Source organism: Petaurus breviceps, unplaced genomic scaffold (assembly GCF_028583685.1).
Source record: "Petaurus breviceps papuanus isolate PSGF00001 unplaced genomic scaffold, PetGlider_PUasm1.0 140, whole genome shotgun sequence".
NCBI classification, from domain to species: Eukaryota; Metazoa; Chordata; class Mammalia; order Diprotodontia; family Petauridae; genus Petaurus; species Petaurus breviceps.
In genome coordinates, this window is record NW_027185698.1 from 27,955,232 (window position 1) to 27,974,588 (window position 19,357).

Sequence of the window (19,357 nt, forward strand, 5' to 3'; positions counted from 1 at the left end):
TTCTTTCTTTCTTTCTTTCTTTCTTTCTTTCTTTCTTTCTTTCTTTCCTTCTCTCCTCCTCTTCTTCCTCCTTCTCCTCTGCTATGAATATCTCAATGCAAATGATAACTTTTATTTAGTCTCTGAACTCCTACATATGTGCCCAATAATGGGATTTCTAGGTCAAAGGACATAATTAGCCTAATGATTTTTCTATCATAGTTGCAAATTATTTTCCAAAACAGGTGGATTAATTCAAAACTCCACCAAAAGTTTACTAGTGTGTGTGTGTGTTTCTACACTCCCTACAATATTGATAGTTTCTGTCTTTTATTATCTGCCACTTTGATGATTATGAAGTAAAACCCCAGGGTTATTTTATTTTGTACTTAACCTTATTATTAATCCATTGCAACATTTTTTTAAAATATGGTCATGAAACATTTGCAATTAATTCTTCTGAAAATAATTTATATTCTTTGACCACTGGTCTTTCAGGTATTGGTACTTGCTTTGGCATATTTGTGTTAGTTCCCTATGTAGTTTATATATCAGATTTTTAAAATCAGTGTGTACATGCCTACTGTAATTTCAGATTCTGTATGACAAAACAAATAGAAAAGTAGTTTCAGAGGTTTGAAGAGATGGGTTGAGATTTAGCTTTCCAAATCTAGGCTGCATGACCCTGGGTAAGTGATTTGAATCTTTATGTTCCACTAAGTGGGGCAATCTCATGTCTCACTAAATGGTAGTGGAAAAGTTGCAGATACAGATTTGTGCAGGGAATAACTTCACCAGGAGCTGGCTAGACTAATGAAATATATCTGGACCAAATACATATGGTCTCTCCCTCATAAGAAGAGTACACCTTCTCTACCTTTCAGTTTAAAACACAAAGGCGTTTTGATACTGCTATCTTAGAAAAGAGAAGCTCTAATAAATCCAATCATCAGATGAAAAATTTTATTTTTCTCATTAGGAGTGTCTGTCTGTTTTCAGAGCCTTGTCTGTTAAGGTCTATTTCTTCTCCAAAAGGAGATTACTTGGAGTAAGAGCCAAACTTTGGAATAAAGTACAGCACTCCTAGCTAATTAGTACCTGAATGATTCACTTTATTTTTTAACCTCAACTTCTTGCTTTCCAAGGGCAAAATCTCTCTCAGATGTCTCAGTTGTGATTTCAGGTTAAGAATTCCTCCTGGCTCCCTGCTTACCTTCATATTGCTAAATTGTGATAAGCATAAGTTTAGACAAATTGTCAAGGGCTTCATGGAGTTGAAGACTTTCACAACTTTCTAAACTTTAATATTATATTATTTTCCCATGCAAATGGCTGAAGTGAAACAAAACTAAGACCAAGGGACAAAATGATTGTCTTCCTCCATATTTCTGCCTTTATTATTGGTAGTTGAGTGCAACAAGACACTCTACTTTATCCAAATCTATGTGAAAAATGTTACATCATCTCCATACTGTTTTCCCTTAATTTTAAGACCTGCTACCTGGACTAGGAAGTAGAATGTCATTATATGGTTAGAAGTGAACTGATTGCTTTTGGCATGAGCTACAGAAATAGCGATATGATGTCAGAGATGGGAGGGATATTAGAATGTCAAAGATAGAGCTAGAAGAGATTCTTTTTGTTGTCTTTTTTTTTTTGGAGGGGGGGAAGGTTGGGAAATTGGGATTAAGTGACTTACCCAAGGTCAAATAGCTAGTAAGTGTTAAGTCTCTGAGGTTGGATTTGAACTCAGGGCCTCCTGACTCCAGGGCCAGTGCTATATTATACACTGCACCACCTAGCCACCCCAACTAGAAGAGATTCTTCAAACATAGAGCACAGAATGCCAAAGGTGGAAGGGATCTTAAAATATATATCTTAGGCTGTCAGACCTGGAAAGGATAACTGTCTTCAAGTATTTGACTGACTACCATGTAGAGGATTAGAGTTTTTCTTTTCTTTTTCTATTTTTGGAGGGGGGAGGCAAGGTATTTGGGGTTAAGTGACTTGCCCAAGGTCACACATCTAGTTAAGTGTCAAGTGTCTGAGGCAGTATTTGAATTCAGGTCCTCCTGACTCCAGGTCCAGTGTTCTATTCACTGTGCCACCTAGCTACCCCTAGGGTCTTCCTTATTGGCCTCTGAGTGCAGAAATAAAAGTAAGGGGTTGACACCACAAGAAATTTTTGTCTTGATGAACTGAAAAGCTATCTAACAATTAGAACTTACCAATAGTGAAGGAGATGAGTTCTTCTTCCTTGAGGTTTTTAAGCAAAGGCCATATATCCATTTGTCTGATATTCTGTAGGGAGAATTATTTTCCAGATATTGTTGGAATAGATATCCTTTTAGGTCCTTTCAGGGATGTATGGGTAAGTGTTTAATAACTTACTTTGCAAGGAAAAACAGGTACCCACAGCAAATTTTTTTTTTAAGCAATTGGGGTTAAATAACTTGCTCAAGGTTATATGGCCAGTTATTTCTGGGTGTGGTGCTAAATATCTGAGCCCGGATTTGATTCCCACATCATCCTGACACTGGGGCCGGTGATCTTACTTGCTGTGCTGAGCCACCTGGCCGCCCCTAAGCAATTGGGGGTAAGTAACTTGCTCAAGGTTACATGGCCAGGTGTTTCTGGGTGGGTGCTGTGTCTGAGCCCAGATTCAATCCCCAGGTCATCCCGACACTGGGGCCAGTGCTCTTACTTGCTGTGCTACCTGGCCTCCCTACAGCAAACTTTTAATTTTAATTTGCATTATAAACATTTCCCCATCACTTTCTTAAATCCAGACAATTAAGACAATAAATCATTCCCTCATTTGTAGCATTTGCTGATTCCTGAAATATAAATCCTCCCAATTAAAATTTAACAATTGGCTCTCAAATAGTTCCACTGGCTCCAAAATACCCATGGGTTACTTTCAACTATGAAATTCTGTTCTCAGAGATGGGAATGAACGTAAAACACAGAAAATCCAGGTATTAGAGCTGGAAGGGGCCCAGGAAAATTATAGTCCAATTGTCTCATTTTGTAGATGAAGACAGCTAGAGTGCTGCCTGAGGTATCATAGCTAGTTAGTTTCAGTATCACATCTAGAACCCAGATCTCCTGAAACTTGGCCCTTTGCTCTTTCTACTTTCCCCCTCCTTTGCAGAGAAGGAGTTTAGCAGTCTCATTTCAATTCAAAGTGAATAGCTGTTAACATTAAAAACCCATACCTACCATTTGTCACAGCTGGCAGTGTGTGCTAGAGAAGGGGCCAGACCTTCATTGCCATGGAAACGCCATTACCTTGCCTTCGTTGAGAAAAGGGTTTTAGCAGGTTGTGGTTGGCTTCACTCCTAGAGCCTTGTGGGGGATGTGGGAACATTGTGGGGGATGGGGGAGAACAGGGTAGAGGGTACTAGGCTGGCCACGGTAATATTCCAGCCTTCCCTTTCTCCAGCACAGCTCAAATGTTTTTTCCTTCACATTTTCCATGATTTTTCTCATCAGCTCAAAATGGGCCTGTGTGGGTTCAGGGAAAAGAATGAACTGAGTCATTAACAACAAAATCCCTGCATTACTTCCTCCTCCTTTCCCTTTTCTTTCTCTCTTTTCTTTGCTGTCTCTGTCCATTATTTTGGTAAAAACAAAATAAAACAATTCTTTGGAGCTTCAAATTTTATATTAGGATGTGCGCAGGAAAAAGTAGCCCTCAGAAAAAATATAAAATTGCCAAATTTGAAGAAGCATCACACCAACAACCCATCAAGGCATCAATCATCAAATATCTATTAACCACCTAGTACATACCAGATACTCTGCTAAATGCTGGGGAGAGAAATACAAAGAATGAAAATACCCCCATATCATTCTAACAGGGGAGACAAGAAGTACATATGACAGCATATACAACATAAAAATAAAGTTAATAAGCATTCATTTACCAAGCAGCGAAATACAAGGTAACAGAAGGGGAAACACTAGCAGTTGGAAGGGATAAGAAAGACATGGAGAAGATGGTGCTTGTGTTTTGCGTAAAAGAATAAGAGGGACTCTATGATATTGAAGCTAGAGAGTCCATTGTAGGCATGTGGAACAAATAATACAAAGACAAAGATAAAATGGGCAACCAGGTGGCGCCATAGTGCACAGAGTACCAGGTCTTGGGTCAGGAAGACTCATTTTCCCTGAGTTCAAATCCAGCCTCAGATACTTACTAAGCTGTGTGACTCTAGGCAAGTCACTTAACCTTGTTTGCCTTATTTTCCTCAAGTGTAAAATGAGCTGGAGAAGGAAATGGCAAACCACACCAGTATTTTTACCAAGAAAACCTCAAATGGGGTTATGAAGAGTCAGACACAACTGAACAGGGATGAAAAGATGAATCCCTTTGTGAGGAATGGAAAGAGTTTTGGACTGGGATCCAGGAGGCCAGGGTTCAAGTCTTGGTTTTGTGATAAATTACTTCACTTTTGTGACCTCTGTTTCCTCACATTTAAAATGGAAGGAATAACACTTGTCCTATCTTCCTTGGGTGCTGTTGGGAGGCTTGGGTGAGATGTGTAGGAAAGACATAATGATTAAAAGAGAAATAGAAATATATGTTCTTATGATTTAATGGTGCCCCAGTTCTCCCTTTTTTTCCTTTCTGAGGAACATTCCAATGGTGCTCTAGTAAAATCCAGAACTTCCTTCACCATTTGTATCTTAATGAGAAGTTAAGCCAATATACAATCTCTCTCTCTCTCTCTCTCTCTCTCTCTCTCTCTCATTAGGAATTTTAGGCCTGTGTAAACAGGTACTTGAACTAGTTGTGTATGGGAGAAACTCATAGAGAGTGCTGAAGAGATCTGAGGGAAGGAACTAGGGCAGGGGTGCTACACTTGAGGACCTAGAGGGCCACATGTGGTTCCCCACCCTGAACTAGGGTACTAGAATAGCATAGTACATAGAGAGTTGGCTAAAACTAGGAAGGCCTTAGGTTCATATCCTGCCTCTGATAAATCTGGCTACGGTGCCATTGGTTAAGTCATTTAACTTTGTTCCAGAAAATTCCCTGAAATAATAAGTTGCAAATATTTGCTCATTTGCATTGATGAAAGGCGTTTCCTCACTTCAGAGTTCCCTACACCTGGTTCCAGTTGGAACTGGTTTACAAATCAATCGTTAAATTTTCCTCATAAGCATTTAAACCTAGGAAGGAAATCAGCAAGTGCTATGAATTCATTGATTTGTTGAATAGCTAGACTTAAGAAAGTTATGAGGGAAATGTTAATAACAGAGGAAATTTAAAAGTGTGTTATAGAGACTCTTTTCCCCCAGAGTGGCTTATTTAACTTTCCCCATCATACTGTTGCCTAGATCCAATTAAATAGGGCTGGTCCCAATCACCAAAGGTGCATTATGTGAGAGGAAGCTTTTTTCATTGGGCAGGAGAGCTCTCTAAACTGATGAATTCAAAGTGAAGTGAAATAAACAAAAGTCAAGGTTCTACCTTGTGGAGATTGAGAAGATAAGATTCCTTATTCCTCTCTACATTTGACTCCTACAGAGTCATCTTTTCAATGTGTGTTCAAGCAGGTGAGACTGATACAGGATGGAGTGTGGGATTTCATACACACAGACCCAGAAGCCTTAGACTATATAGTGTCTGGTCTGCCCTGAAACAAGCCCCCTCAATGAATGCAAGCTCTGCCCTTCCTGGGAGCAGAGACTTTTAGAGGCTAATTACAGGTGTTATTTTGAAAAAGTAAGCAAAAACTCTTGGCATAACTGCTCTGTCTTGTTATGACAATTAATTTAATGTAGAAAGTCCTTGAGTATACAACTTCTGCCTCACACCTTCACCCCTAACCTCTCTTTCTATCAGTCTAATAAGTCCCCCTGTGCTCTCCTCCCCTTTCCCATTCTTGCTTTCCACTCCATCACCTACCTCAAATCTTGCTTCTCAGCAGGTTATCAGAAAGGGGTGGGGAGGATTTTTTTTTAACAAATGGACAATTAAGAACTGCTAAAAAAAAAAAAAGAGAAACAGTCATAAATTTGCAAATGGAACTACTCAAGCAAACCCAGTAAAGAAGAGTTTTGATAAAATTGACCCGGTAGGAAAGGTGACAGTTCTCAGAATATCAGGTACTGTTCCTTTCCTTCCAGTAATAGTCAGATTGACACAGAACAAAGAACCGTGTGTTGAGAAACAGGAAACTTTGAGCTGCTAAAGCAGCTAAATGGTGCCGTGGATAGAGTGCTGGCTGGAATCAGGAAGACCTGAGTTCAAATCTTGCCTCAGACACTTATTAGCTGCGTGACCCTGAACCAAGTCACTTTACTCTGTTTTCTCATTTATAAAACAAGTTGAAGGAGAAAATGGCAAATCACTCCAGTATCTTTGCCACCCCCCCCCAAAAGAAAACCCCAAATGGGGTCATGGAGAGTTGGACACAGCTGAAATGACAGAACAACAAAACAAGGGTAGAAGTTGAAGGAAGTCTCAAATATTATTTCTAGCTTTCCAAGCCTACTTTAAAAATGTTTTATTGATGCTTTAAAAAAAAAGTCTAGGGGCAGCTTGGTGGCACATGGTGGCACAGTGAATAGAGCACCATGCCTGGAGCCTGGAGGACCTGATTTCAAATTCAGTCTCAGACACTTGACACTCATGAGCTGTGTGACCTCGGGCAAGTCACTTAACCCCCATTGCCCTGCCTTTCCCCCTCCAAAAAAAAGAAAAAAAGTCTAATCATTTCTAATGCTCATCTTGCCCTTCCCTTCCCTTCCTTCCTTTCCCTAACCAAACCTTCCCTCAACACAGCTGGCTGGGTCTGATAAAGTAATGCCTTAGTCCCTACCTGTAGTCTACCTTCCCCTGGGAGAGCAAGGATCCTGCTTCATCTTCAGTCTTTGGAAGCCACCATTAGCCAGTGCTGCAACCAGAGCTCTCAAATCTTTCATTTTGGTTTTCCTTTATATTATTATGGTCATTGTGCAAATGGTTCTCCATTAGTTCCTAAAGTTTTGCTAACTTTCTCTGAATTCTTCTCAATCACCATTCTCACAGTATAATGCTAATCCATACATTTGTATACTACAATTTCTTCTTCCAATCCCCAGTTGGTGGACATATGCTTTCCCTTCAATTTTTTTTTGAAAAAAAAATGCTGCTATAAATATTTCTATATACATGACTTTTTCCCTCTGCCTTTTACCTCCTGTGGGATTATTTAGCTAGTAGTGGCATCACCGAGTCAAAGGTTTATGTATAGTTTAATGGCAATCTATGATTCTGAGGGCTTTCATTTGACTCAGGTATGATTTTATTTCTATGTATGGCAGTTTATTTAGGGGGTTTTCAGATCACCTCTACGGTCACTTGAGCTTATTCATATGCAAAATAAGTGGTTCTGTTCATGAACTAATTTTTTGTTTGTTTGTATCTTTGTTGTTGTTACTATTTTAACCAGAGGTGTAATTTCATCTATAAAGGGAATTACTGCTGTGGGAACTCCTGCTAACTGTGTGGACAGGCAATTCCTTTGTAACCTATGAGTTTAGGCAGCTGCTTGAGGGACTGAGAAGTTAAGACTCACCCATAGGCACACATCCAGTATGTATCAAAGGCAAGAACTGAGTTCTTCTTAAAAGTAAGCTTGCTTTACACATTTTAACACCCACTCTCAAAAAATGAGGGTAATACCATTCAATTTGGGTGAAGTATTTTCTTAATTAATTTGTGTTTGTAAAATAAATTGGTATTTTCAAATTCTAAGATCAAAAAGAAATTGAATCCTTCAAAAGCATAGAGGGGATAGTTGTGAAGGAAAGTGATCAAGAGAATGCTTTATCATAAGGAAGACAGCCTGCAATCAGCAATGTTCATTAATAGAAGGAACTGCCTTCAATTTGTCTGAAATTATTGCTAGGTGAAAAGTGGACTAAGATGACCAGAAAGTCCTCACTAACACACAGATCTATGCTTCTACAAAGTAAATGGTGATCGCTGCTTGTGCAATGAAAGAGTTGTGAAGTGCTTGGTTTTCTTTTGCAAACTACTGAAAAAAGACCTCTAATAAGAATTGGGAATATATTTTTTCTTTGCTTTTTTTTTTGAGGGGGGAAGGTAAGACAATTGGGGTAAGTGACTTGCCCAAGGTCACATGGCTAGTTTTTGTGTTAAGTGTCTGAGGTTGGATTTGAACTCAGGTCCTCTTGATTCAAGGGCAGGTGCACCACCTAGCCACCCCTTTCTTTCTTTTCTTAAAATATATATATATATATATATATTTAATTGTTCATTTATTTAGTTATTTTCTTTCTTAATGGACAAGCAAATCATAGATTATATGTAACCCAGGGCTAAAGGCCATTTGCATAAACTCCCCTTATCAGTGTAGAATAATTACTTGATATATGGTTCTAGTTCAAAGTATTGTCTCCTTTTCCTGTTGGCTTCTTCATTGAGGTTTTTCTTTCCTTCCCTTTGGGGGCTCCTCTCTGAAGAAGATGTGGAACTCTTGAAGCCAGAAGTGAGAAGACCAAGGATTTCTCCTCCCTCAAACTCTCACCAAATTTGTGCCTCTGACAGATGTGTCTATATGAGGCATAATACAAATGGTGTAGTAGAAATCCAATCCACTCATTTTACAGATATCAAATACATTGGATCTTGAGACTTCTCCAGGTTGGAGGAAGGGAAATAGAGGTCATACTTTCAGCATCTAGAACAGTATCTTACACATAGTAGGGATTAATAAATACTTGCTGACTGATTGATTCTGTGATGATAGTGGTCATCAATAATAATAGCCACTGACTAAGTGCTCACTAAGTACAAAGAACTGTGCTAGGTGTTGTCTTAACTGCTTATCTGCTTTCCAGAACTGCTCTAGAGTGAACTCTGTAGACCTTAAGCCTTCACTCCTTTTCTTTATAAAACCTGGAGTCTTCACCAATCCTGTGCTAAAGGTCCTAGCCATCAGAGTTTCAGCATTTACTCACCAGACAAGTCCTTAGACTTTTTCTGGTCTACCATTTATAAAACAAAGAACAAGAAAGTGAGTTATTAAAGTGGGAATGAGTGGATTTCCACCTAGAGTGACCTTGAAGATCATCATCTATGGGTTTTCAATCTTTGTGTCTGTGTGTGTTATGAATAATAGTTTGGTGAAACTTATAGATTTTTCTGAATAAAGTTTTTTGTTTTGCTTTTTTTTGGAGGGAGGAAGGTAGGGCAATTGTAGTTAAGTGACTTGCTCAAGATCACAAGTCTGGTTTTGTGTTAAGTGTCTGAGGTTGAATTTGAACTCAGGTCTTCCTGATTCCAGGGCTAATACTCTATTCACTGCACCACCTAGCTGTTCCCTGAATTAAATTTTAAAAATATATATAGGGTTACAAAGGAAGTCATTTTTGTTGAAACATGATTGTCAAAAAATTTTTTAAAGTTCATGGATCTCAGGTTACGATTCTTGATCTAATCCAACTCCTTCATTTTACAGAAAATTATCCCCATGCCTTTTTTTGTTCTTGTTGTGTGAACCTATGATTTCATCAATGTCAGGAGCTTCTTGGGAGGAATCTCTCTACCAAGGCAGTTTTCCATCTCTTCTGTGCTTTTAGTCTTAGGGTGCAGCCTCAGAAACTGCTAAATGAAGTGACTTTCCCAGGATCAGTCAGTACATATCAGGGGTACTTGAATCGGAGACTTGCTGACTTTGAGGTAATCTCTTTGAGTCCCACCACATGCTGCCTCCTACAGCTCACAAAATACTTCTTTATAACTGTTCTGTTCTGTGAAGTAGTCCAGGCATTATTTTCCTTATTTACAGATGGGGAAATTCAGGTTCAGAGGGGCTAATTAACTCACTCAGTGTCATACACCCTGCAAATTTGGTGACTGGAATAACTGGTACAGGGCAGTAAAAAGTCCTGAAGATGGAATCAGAGGAATGGCCTGAGGACAAGGTTTGATGTTTATAAAAAGTTCTTGCATCTCTTCCAGTCTCAGTTTCCTCTTTCCTAAAATGAGGTATTACCACTAGGTGACTGCTAAAGTCCTTTTTTTTTTGGAGGGGGGAAGGTAGGGAAAATTGGGGTTAAGTAACTTGTCCAAGGTCACACTGCGAAAGTCCTTTTTAAATCTGAAATTCTTTAATCTTTAGTTTCTAGTTCAGAGTTCTTTTGACCATAACAAGTCACTAGAAAGGGATGCTAAAGGATGTTTAGTTATTGGATTAATGAGGATTATGGACTAGATATCCACAAAGTTCCTTCCATTACTAATATATTAATAATAACAAAAATAATAAATTAGCATTTATATAGCATTTTAAAGGTTTGCAAAATGCTTTACATACGCTATCTCATTTGATCTTCAAAACCACCCTAGGAGGTAGGGGCTATTACTAATCCTAACTGTTTAGGTGGGGGCTCTGCCCACCCAAAAACTGTTGAGGTTTCATGGAACCATCTCAAAGAATTCAGAGTCAGAACACCTGTAATCCAAGTACAGGTATTTAATGAGATTGACCTCTCTCATGAAGTGGGCTAAATTCCAAGAGGAACCAACAGCTTCAGAGAAAGCAAGATAGATTTTAATACGGTAAAGATGCCATTACATAATAAAAATTTACATAGAATAGAGGAATATGATTAATATTTAAAAGGTAGGAGGAGTTTGTTAAGGGATTAGGTAATGGAAGAGAGGTGCCATCTGTGGTTGGGTGGTTAAACATTCTGGTCCTGCTGCCCTCCATTTGGCTAGCAATTGTAGTCCTGTCTGATCAAGATAGATGGTTAAGTATTATGGTCCTGTCTTGGGCTAGATGGATGATGCGATTGTGATTGAATACAAGAACACACCTGTTTCTGTGGGACTGGGTCTGAGGGCAGTGACCAGGTAGAGGCAGTAGCTGTGTTCCCATCACATGGACACACCTGCTGTTTCTGTGGGAACTAAAAGTTCAGGGACACACCTGTTGTTCCAGTGAGCAGTGAGGCATATATGAAGAAGTTAGGACATTGTGGGGGGGGGGTGGAGTAGGTAGGTACAGTGGGCCTATTGTTCAGTGGGGCTGAGCCCATAATGAAGTTAGAATATTGGGACTGGAGGGCTGCTTTATTAGGATTCCATCACTCAGATGAAGAAAATGAGTCTGAGAGAGTCAAAGTTTTTCATGGTGCTACTTAAAATTCTATATTGTTAGATCAGTTTTGGTCCTGTGGCCATCTTCCCATAATTGTTTATTCCAAATTAAGTCTTAAATCTAAACAACAGCAATTTCTTTTGGCTTTGTGCTGAATGGCCATTTTCAAAATATCCCCATATGCACAATGCCAATTTAATGTGCATTTGAATGAAAATAGCCAAGTTGGCCACTTCTGCCTTGCCCTTCTGGACTACAGAAAGAGAGAATTGGTGAATTCAGTGTCCTTCCCACCTAGTTCTACTGAGCCTTTCTAGAACTGAAGACAGTTTTCAAATGGAATTCAACAGAGGCTAGAAGAGGGGGAAAAAACACCTATAAAATCTTGGGTTAGAGGTGAAACTTTGTAGGGGAAATTAATTAAACATTGCACTAAAAATAATTCTGAATTAGAGAGAATTAGAGCCTCTTTGGACCATGGAAAAATAGAGCAAGGATAGGAAGTGCACTCACAGGGTGTTGAATCAGGCTACATCATTAATTATAATTCATAATCTAATTATGTAGCCTGAATCAACACCCTGCCAGTCTATTTCCTATGCTCCTTCTACATCCCCACTCTGACGAGAAGAGGATGTGGTCCTTGAAGCCTTTTAAAAAATTTTCATTTAAGAAGAACAACAGAAGATATCCCCCATGGTTTTTTCAGTTGGAACCTATTTTCCCCCTTTAGTCCTTGTTAACTAGATTGATTTTCTATCTCTTTAATAAAACAGCATGAAATAGTAGAAAGAATACTCAGCTTGGGGGCTGGCAGTTCTTAGGGTCAAATCCTGATTTCATCACTGAATATCTGTGTGATTTTGGGCACATGAGTTACACTCTGAATCTCAATTTTCCCCCCTATAATATGAAGACAATAATTCCTGTTACATTTATTTCACAAGGTTCAAAAAATCATAATTATGAAGCATTATATAACTATAAGCTATTACTTCTGCTGAATTTCAAGTTCCTTAAACTCAGTTACCAATGTCTTATATTTCTGCCAGGGTTGATTATATAGTATATACTCCATTTGAGTGGATTCACTGTTTGCATTATTCAGGGATACAGTATAGACCAAACTGTGGGTCACAACCCCATATGGGGTCATGAAAAATTTGGCAATAGTAAAAGGTTTCTGAATGTGCAATGACCAAAAATTAATTAAAAATCCAATGAGGAAGGAATCTGAGGTATTTCTGGGAGAATTTGCTCATTCATTGCAACCTTGGTTCTAAGCACAAATTATGCACTCTTTTCATTGTCCATGCCCTCAGGTCATGCAACACCAACTAACTACCTAAATGTGAAAAGGGGTCTTGAGTGGAAAAAGCTTAAGAAGCCCTGGTATAGACCAACAAATGGCTGGTGAATAAAAAATATAAAGCTCATTACTATTGAGTTTGCATTTTCATATGGATAAATCTATTCAATGAGCAACATTTCAGATTATTAGAACTTGTGACATGAACTGGCTTGAAATTCAAATAAATGAGGCACAAAAATGCCCAAGTAATTTTCTTCTCTCATCTTTCCCTCTCTCATAAGAATAATGATAACTTTTAAAAATAATTCAGGTGAATGAACATTCAGTTTAACATAGCATTGCTCATTTCTATCCCCTACTATTTGAATTCCAAAGTGTGAAATGCAGTTCAACCATCCTTAATAAGCATATAGAGGCAGGAACACCTGGAATGAATGTAGCATATAATACGGAAATCAGACTTTTTAATGCTTATGACTTTCCACTTTCAAAGATTCAGTGAGGCTCCTGCGTTGTCCATGGCTCATAGAACTTCCAAATATGCTGGGTGACTATTATTGAAGACCTTGGACTGCTTAGAACTACCAAGGTCTGTCTGCCTGCACAGTAAATATTTCTTTGTAGTAAAATTGTCTAGAAATTATTGAGGAAGGAAGAAATAAGCAGTTATTAAGTATTTATATTCCAGGCACTGTGCTAAGAGCTTTCCAAATATCTCATGTGATTCTCCCAGAAGCCCTGAGAGGTAGGTGCTATTATTATCCTCACAGTTGGGGAAACTGGGGTAAATAAGGTTGAAACAATTTGCCCAGTGTCACATAGCTGTTATCTGGTGCTGGATTTATACTCAAGATCTATACACTATGCTACCTAGCCACTGGTAGGATTAGACTGCAAACCAGGCTTTTCACACTTAGAATCAAAGAATAGTAGATTGGCAGGTGCACTTGTTCCTTTCATGCTATTTAGGGTGGAAACCAAGGTGGCACCAGTCAGACTTTATACCCAAGAACCGTCTATGGAGTGAACTGACATGCTGGTGGAATGACTGGGGATGGCTGGGACAGTGGACAGCAGTAAGGGATCCAGAAGCATTTGGTGGATTGCTTAGTATAAAAGGATTAGGTAGTTCTAGTGGGCATGGGTCAAAAGCAGGAGGCAAGCTGAAGATCTAAAAGCACATCAGTAATGTTTGTTGGGAGTCAAAGTCAAAACAGGAAAAATGTGGTCTAAGATCAAGAAGGAACCCCAAAAACTGAGTATCTAAATAGGCTCAAGTGAATTAAAAAGGTCAATTTTCTTTTTGACTCATCCAATATTGGAAACTGCTGAAGTCTTTTTGAACTCTAGAGTTTGGGGGCTAATATCATTCTCTTTTTCTGAACTTCAAATATAGATAACCTCCTCCCAAAGCTAGTATTTACCATATGGGAAATAGTTGGCAAGGACCATAAAGTATAATTCCTGCATCAGGCATGAATGTCCTCTCCAACATCCTTGACAACTGATCATCTAGTCAATGCCACATAAAGGACAGCAAAGTCATTGGCTTCTAAATAAGCCCATTCCTTATTGAAGAGCTTTGAACGTTAGCAATTACATGGAGTAGAAATATATTTCCCTGTACCTTCCACCCCTTGGCCCTAGTTCTAATCTCTGGGCTAAAAATGATAGGGCTAATCCCTTTTCACCTGAGGGTCTGTCAGAGACAGACCTCAGAGACACTTATGTTGTTTTGTCCAGGCCTTTTCTTCTCCAGGCTAAACATCACTAATTCCTCTGATTGATTTGGTCTCTAGTTCTCTTGAGTATTTGCTTTCATAGTATTTTTCTTTCTAGTGAGGCAGAAAGATTCATAAGAAATACAGAGAGGACCACTATTAGTGTGGATAAGAAATTCAGTGAAGTGATCTCTTTACTCAAATTAACAATATATATTTCTATTAGGCTGGAACCAATGACCATATCTTCCTATAAGCATGACTTCCAATAGTACAAATTTGAATACATGTGACCCCCTCCCTGGATTCATTATTCTCACTCATCTCGACCTAGTTATATTAGCAAAGGAGGCTGAAGAGGTCACAGGAAAGGTATAATTTTCCCCTCTCCCATTATTTGCACCCCGAGTTACCTTTTGTAGTCAATGATAGGGAACAGAAGAAAATCCAATGGTTTCAACCATTTTATGGGACAAGGCCCCAAGAAGTCATGTTTCTAAAGAGAAAGAGACATGTTTGAAAATCTCCAAATTTCAGTCTAAGCCACTACACAATTCTGGTTAAGCCTTCTACTTAGTCACTTAGGGTAAGTTTAAGAGGTACAGCCAATTGCTTTGATCTGAAGCAATCATTCTCTAATAACTCCCTTTCTCAGCTTATTAAGTTGAGTTAAGCTTGGCTGAGTGGCTGAAAAGGAGTAAAAAAAAAACCCAAAAAACAGACAAGCAAACCCAAAAGTTGTGTGACTTTTATTTCCAAATTTCTGCAACTCCTATCTTCCCTTTCCCCCTTCCTCCATAAATTTTGTTCTCTTAGTTTTCTTTTTTACTGAGCCTGATGTAACAGGAGCATATTGTATTCATTTCCCAGGAAAGTGAGTTCTTTTCATGCTCAGGTGTTTGAAATGAAAATTGTCTTTTGAAACAAATTTTAGCTCTATCAGATAATGACAGGCCTCTGAATTTACACAGTGAGGAAAGACAGTAGAGATGAAGAGGAATGAGGAAGTGACTGGATTGGAATTCAGAACTGATGGGCACTAATTCAGCAGCTTCTATCAAAAAATAGAACTAAAAGAGATCTTATAAATCACGTTATTCAATTCCTTTACTTTGTTGTGACACCTGCAGTACTTGTAGTATTGGTAATAGTGCAAATCATCTCATGCGTTTGTTTCTTTAAGCCTCTGGAAAGGCATCATATCACTGTATTAGTTGTCCAGCAAGGGAGTGCAGTAACTGAGTTATTCATCACATTGAGCTTCACTTGGATCACTAAGGATGGGCATTTTGGTTCCTCATTTATTGAAAATTCAAGCCCGGTCATATCACAAAGTCCTGATCACTTTGGAGTCTCTGAAAAAATGCATGGGGTAGTTTTCCTAAAAGACAATAGCATCCCGACTGGCCACCAGATTGTGCTTAACCCTACAAACACCTAGACTGCTTGCCATGATCAATGAGCCTGAGGTTTAGATGTTACCAGGCTGAGTTGAGAATTAAAGGCTGAAATGGAGACACAGTCCAAAGACCCTTGATACTTCCCACAGATGTTCACATAATAATCTATCATGAAGTCCAAATCAGTTCAAAGAAAGGAGAGGCAGCCCATTCTGGATGCTGGAGTACAGATCTAATAGTCAAAATATCAAAATATGAAATCTCTGGTCTACTTACAGTTCTAGAGTCCCTATCTTGTGTCTGCATTCTTCTCTCTCTGGTTATTATAGTTCCCACAGAACTCAGATACCTCACATCCTTTGAGCCTATAGTTTATTGAACCTAGTGAAAAAGGAAAAGAAATAGATTTACAAGCAGCCATATAGATCCACCCACCACCTCCAATCATTATCTAAACTTCCTTACACTTACCATCCCAGGTTTTTAGGGCAGTGAGATTGATTTCTGAAATCCCTTGCACCTACAGCTATGGAGTGCTTGGGTGCAGGGATTGTTTTTTTTTTTTTTTTAAGCAATCAGGGTTAAGTAACTTGCTCAAGGTTACACGGCCAGTTATTTCTGGGTGTGGTGCTGAGTATCTGAGCCTGGGATTCGATCCCCAGGTCGTCCCAACACTGGAGCCGGTGCTCTTACTCGCTGTGCTACCTGGCCGCCCCTGAGCAATTGGGGTTAAGTAACTTGCTCAAGGTTACACGGCCAGGTGTTTCTGGGTGGGTGCTAAGTGTCTGAGCCTGGATTTGATCCAGGTCGTCCCAACACTGGAGTCGGTGCTCTTACTCACTGTGCTACCTGGCTGCCCCTGAGCAATCGGGGTTAAGTAACTTGCTCAAGGCTACACGGCCAGGTGTTTCTGGGTGGGTGCTAAGTGTCTGAGCCCGGGATTCGATCCCCAGGTCATCCTGACACTGGAGCCGGTGCTCTTACTCGTGCAGGGATTGTTTTTACCCTTCTTTTTATTCCTGACAATTAGTACATTGCCTCGAACACAACAAGCATTTAATAAATGCTTGTTATTATTAATGTTATCGCTCTGTGGGTGTGTTTATGAGTGTGTATGTTTGTGTAAACATCTGGGAGCCCTTTCAGGATATACTAAAGCTGAGGAAAATAGAGAAAAGGACACTGGAAATAATAGCTAACATTTAATAAAACAAGGTAGCATTTATGTGGTACTCTAGATTTAGAAGTAGGTAGATAGTATAGTGGATGGGGTGCTGGGTCTGGAGTCAGGAAGATGAGTTCAAATCTATCCTTAGACACTTACAGGCTGTGATCCTTATAAAGCCCTTACTAAGGTGCCTGGTACACAGTAAGTGCTATGTAAATGCTCATTCTCTTACCATTATTATTATTATTTTAATTAATATTATTTTATTTTATCTTCTCAACAACACTGGAAAGCAGAAGTTATTATTATCTCCATTTTATAGACAAGGAAACTGAAGCACAGCAAGGTAAAATCACTTGATCAGAGTCACACGGCTCAGAGTCACAGGGTTTGAGGCTAGATTTAAACTCAGGACTTCTATCATTATGTCCAATGCTCTACCCACTGCTACTGCCCGTCTTTTCTTATCAATTCAGCAGCCCAAATGACACAATACTTATGAGTTCCATATTTGGGATCCCTTCTTGTTATTTCTTTCACCTTTATCCCTGCTGCAGGATCAGAATCTTCTAGATGGCACTGGTCTCTGGAATTTTAAACCAACATCTGACAGATTTCCAGTAGTGAGTATTCTTGGCTTCTCTTCTCTCTTCTATGGAAACCCAGTAGACCCAATCCAAAGACCCTTGACACACCACAGATGTTCACATCATAATCTATCATGTAGTCCAAATCAGTCCAAAGAAAGGAGAGACAGCCCATTCTGGATGCTGGATTACAGGTCTTTCTTCTCCATCCTCTGAGTACATGTTCTCCTACTCCCAGTGAAAGAGCAAGGGCAATTAATATGGTTTGTGTGCCAGAATCATGAGAAACAACTTTTCTAATTTCCCACTCCCCTCTCTAGTCATCATTACCCTGGGCTCAATTCAAACAATGGGGCTGGGGGAGAGGGGGAAGAAAGCATGAGAATGAATCATACTGCCATAGAAAGTCATCATACCCGGCCATCTCCTACAACTTCTACCATTTGCCATATTCAGGGTGGTCGAAATAAACCCCTAAACTATCTGCATCCATAGCTTATGGAAAAGAGTAAAAGGAGTGTGTGTGTGTGTGTGTGTGTGTGTGTGTGTGTGTGTATCTGCATTACATTCTAAATTTAAAAAGTGAGGTCCAAAGAAGGGCAGCAAGTCATGTACACATTAAGTAGCAGAGGTCATATTTGAACTCGTGTCTTCTTGTTTCATATCCACCCCACTTTTCAGCTGTGTTGCTCAGGGCAAGAGAATAGACCTCAGCAACAAAGGAAACCACTGCATCTAAGCTACCTTTGGGACTGGATGAGGCTTTGAACCTCATGTACACAAAATGCTTCTACAGATAGTACTGGGATGAAAGACCTTTTATACCTAAGACAGATAGTGGTATAACTTTCCTTCTTTCCTACTTTCCTTCCTCACTCAGCTTCTCCTTTACTCCCTCTCTCATTTCCTCCTTTACTTCCTCTCTGCTACCCTCCTTTTCTCCCTCTCTTCATTCTCTCTTCTTCTTCTTCCTTCCCTTCCTTCCTCAACCCTTCATTCCCTCCTCCTTCCCTTCCTTTTCTCCTCCCTCTTTCCCTTCTCTCCCTCCTGACTCTTTCTTCTTTTCCTTTCTTCATTCGTTCGTTCATTCCTTTTTTCCATCTTCCCTTCCTTCTTTCCTTCCTTCCTGCATGAATTGGGGGGGAGGGATAGAGACAACGTAAAAATAACTGAAACAGAAGAAAAAAATCTTTGTGGTTTGAGATGGGCCCCAAATGTTGTTAACAGATAATTTTGCACAGGCAATCAGTATACCTATTAAGTTCACAACAATGTTTAATCGCCATTATAGGATGCTTCATCTATGCAGACAATGGATCTTGAGGGTATGCCAGCAGAACACATCTGCATTTTGTAGATGATTAAAAGAGATTTGATTGTTATGTCTGCAGCTTCCTGAGTGAGGGCACATCTGGCAAATTCCACTTGCCCTGAGTTTCCCAAAGCTAACCGAGTGCACTGACTCCCCTTGCACTGGGCTCTAGGCCCATTGGCTTTTTGGAGGAGTATTCAGGTTCTGTGAGATCCCCTGGAAAAGGAGAACAACAGAGTGGGAAATAGAAACCAGAATAGATTCAAGGCTGTCAACATTCCATTATTGTGGGGAAACCTCTAGGATTCTGGGATTAATTAGGGTGAGATTTTTGAAGAAAGGAGTAAGGTCACTGGAGTCATGTCTTCATTGTATTACATCTTCAAAAACCACCATAGCTTAAGTCAGGTCCTAATTACCTCCTTGCTTTATGATTATAATAGGTCCTTCATTAGTCTTCTTGCTTCCCTTTCTCTCTCTCTCTCTCTCTCTCTCTCTCTCTCTCTGTCTCTCTGTCTCTCTCTGTCTCTCTCTCTGTGTCTCTCTCTCTGTTTCTCTCTCTGTCTCTCTGTCTCTCTCTCTCTCTGTCTCTCTCTCTCTGTCTCTCTCTCTCTGTCTCTGTTTCTCTCTCTGTATCTCTCTCTCTGTCTCTCTCTCTGTCTCTCTCTCTCTCTCTGTCTCTCTCTTTCTGACTGTCTCTCCAATTCATCCTTTATGCTATTTCCAGATTAATCTTCCTCATGCATTCCTCT